This window comes from Atta colombica, unplaced genomic scaffold (assembly GCF_001594045.1).
Source record: "Atta colombica isolate Treedump-2 unplaced genomic scaffold, Acol1.0 scaffold96, whole genome shotgun sequence".
Taxonomy (NCBI): Eukaryota; Metazoa; Arthropoda; class Insecta; order Hymenoptera; family Formicidae; genus Atta; species Atta colombica.
The window spans coordinates 1,930,403-1,933,981 of record NW_017259590.1 but is presented as its reverse complement, the minus strand read 5'-3'; positions in this window follow the sequence as shown (position 1 = coordinate 1,933,981).

The window sequence follows — 3,579 nt, the reverse complement described above, 5'->3', positions numbered from 1 at the left end:
CTCTCTCTCTCTCTCTCTCTCTCTCTCTCTCTCTCTCTCTCTCTCTCTCTCTCTCTCTTGAAGAGAAGAATGAGCAGTCAGCAGGAGCGAAGCTACGGCGCTCTCAAAGGACTCTCCTACTCTCTTTCTGCTTAAAATCTAAATATAACAGCCAGTCAAGTGTAGTTCCTTTCCTCGATCGCGTTTCCCCGCGCCATATTGGGCGCGCACGTGGAGACGCGACAGGTCGATGAATGATGTCGGAACACATGTGTACCTGGATAATGTCGAAAGTAAAAGTATCGAAAGTCAAAGTATTCATGCTTCGATATTACTGCTGATGCCACATGGAAAAAAATGATCTTGATAAAATATCTACAAATTCAGCTTAAATAGATCGGAAAAAATGATGTAGGATGCTTAAATTAGTTGCTAGAATGTTAAAACTTTTCACAGCATTAACGTTTAAATGTTCCACATAATTATTTTGATTAGTTTGATACAAAAATTATTAGTTTGAGACAAAATTATTTTCAGATCTATTCAGTTAAATTTTTAAATACTTCAGCAAAATCTTCTTTCCGTGGAGAGTTAACTTAAGAGGAGAGTTTCGAGCTAATAAAGAGATTCCGTTTTTGAGATTATTCCGTTGCAATTTCTTAATTCAGCATTATCTAACAAATAAATATAAAGATTATGAAAAAGATTAAGTAGATATGTGAATATACACATGATATGATCTTGCATTCCCCACGCATTTCCCAGACGTTATTTTATTAATGTTTTAAAGCAACTATATAAAATTATCAAATGTAATAAATTCGTTAATTTATTCCTTCATTTCTGTGATAGAAATACATTCTATTTTTTAGGTGGAAACAAATATAAATTGTTTTTCATATAGAAAAACAAATATAAATTGCTCCGCTATGAACTGCTATGAAGTGAATTATTCGACAGTGGAGTAATATTTCTCGGATTTTGGAGAACAAAGAACATGACCTACTTTTCGTTATTCAAATGCTGACGTAATTTCTCCCGATTTATAATAAATGTTACCTAGTTCTCATTTTCTCTCCCAAATCGACGTACGGTCAAGCGCAACGATTGAACCGTAACGACGCATGCGTCGTAATTCTCGAAATTGCAAGGCGATAGCGTGACGTCATCGGTATCTCTGACGTAGTTTCAGCATGATATTAAACCCGTCGATCGGGTCAGGACATTACTTCAAATAACTAAAAACATCCTAATAACTTGCAGCCGAACAATGGCACTCTATCTATCATCGAAAACTTGATTCCCTCTACTCTTCCCACGGATTTTTATTCTGATTTATATGCTTGACATGTCGAATGACAGAAATATTGATACTCCGATTCGGAGATGTATACAGTCTTTGCCAAAAATATTAGATATACTTTTTTCATTTATCTGAAATTCTTCTACCTGCATTATCAAGTACTTCTTAATTATCGGCATTATGAACTTAAGGATTCTTGAAACAGAGAATGTAATTTACAGCATACGTCATAAATCAATTTTTGAGCTAAAATTTTAAATAATGATTAATAAGATGCCTAATATTTTTGGCCGAGGCAGTATTTAAAGATTTTCGAAAAGCTAGAAACTTATCGAGTTTGATGTAAAAACGCTCACAATGCCTTACATATTTGGAACATCTTTTTCTTAGAAAAGAATCTGTATAAAACAATTGCTACGTTATCTTATGTCAAAAATATAATTTTTGAAATATTTTTTTGTATCAAGAAATAAATAGAAATCCATACGAATTTTTCTCATAAAGATTTATATGACATATAAAAATATTTTTAAATACTTTTCCACGATTTTTTTTAACGAGTGAAATATTATTTAGAAGAATGAGTTATCTCGAAATTTTTGTTTTTGACACTTGGGTACAGAATTGTTACATCGAGTATTTATTAATACACGTTCGATGAAGGAGGCCTGAATCTTCTATGCGAGCGATTAAATCCAATTATATCTTTTCATACTTTTATCTTCAATTAGAAACGTGTTTGACATATAAATAGAGCAATTGCCTGGTATTTTTGATTTGACATTCTATACTCGATAATTTTCATATTCGAGAATTAGAACGTATGTATAATAATTTTAGTTAGATATGGAAGTCATAAAAATTGGGTTTATTCGCTTCTAAATCAATTAAATCTACAGCCAAACATTATAATTAAATCAGTCAATTTGAAAACATTATAAGTCCAATAACTGAAATTATTCAACGAAATTTAATATCGTCATTTATACAGTACAGATTAAAAACTGTACCGAAAATTACTTTGTGAAAAAATTTACCAAAAAAATAGGATATGAATTATTAAATTTTTAAAAATATTATTCTCAAAAAATAGTTTTTTAATCGACTCGTACCTCTGCAAAAAGAACGGTTTTGCCTACCTAATTAAATACAATTTAATCAGACACACAGCTGAAAATAATTTTGTTGGATCATCAAAATAATTATGTAGAGCACTTAAACCTTTATAACAATGTTATCAAGTCTTAACATTCTAGCAATCAGTTTGAGTGTGATTATGTCGCTTATAAATTAATCCCGATAATGAAGTAAACATAATTCAATTCCAAGCTCCAAATATTCTATAATTACTTTAATAATCCAAACAAAATTATTTTCAGATCTATTCAAATTTTTAGTACTCATTGAATTACTTCTTCACGGTTGAAAAGAACTGATTGAAAATGAATGAATCAGTAGTATCCTGATCAATAAGAATTCTGTTTACCTCAACTAGAATATTTAATAAATTTAATCAGATGATTCTGATTTATCCATTTTTAAACAGAATTCCGATTAATGCAACCAGACTCTTTTTCCAGTGCAGCAAAACCATTCTTTCTGTATGCAAAGTATCATGCTTTAAAATCCATTTTATCGAATTTTCCACCAATTTCATCAAAGCTACTGTTCATACTCTTGAAACATGTATTGTTTTCAAACGATTTAATATCTAGAACGTAGCATTCCGCTACAGGTGTTGTACAAACTTATTTATCGTTTCTATGCTAAAAAAAACTAATCTACACACTTTCGTAAACGCATTACGTTAACTATTTCCTCTTAATGCCCATTGTGTTTCCTGACCAATTTATTAATCTTGTTGGGGCGCCGCATAGATTCGTGCGACAAATGATAATTGTGACCAAGATAAATGGATCTCTGAGAGACTCACCCTGCATTTTCAGTGGCAGCAATGGACATGTGCCTCCTCTCATTGAGGGTGGGCGCGGCGTCGAATTGCCGGGGGAGATCCGTGGTAATGAATTGAAAGTCACGCGTGCACGAGAGATGTTCTTCTCCCTCTCTTTCTCTCTCTCTCTCTCTCTCTCTTTCCTTCTCTCCTTTCTTCTCTTCCTTCTTGTGGGACACCACCCTCGCGCACCAATAGAAATTTTTCACCACTACACTATCGATATCACCATCAAGCGACAACAAGGTCGTTAACCACCACGCGCGACACCAATATCACAGAAATCAACACGCTCTCTCCGTCACGATTTAGATACAAAGAAGAGAAGGGAAAGAAACCGACGGGA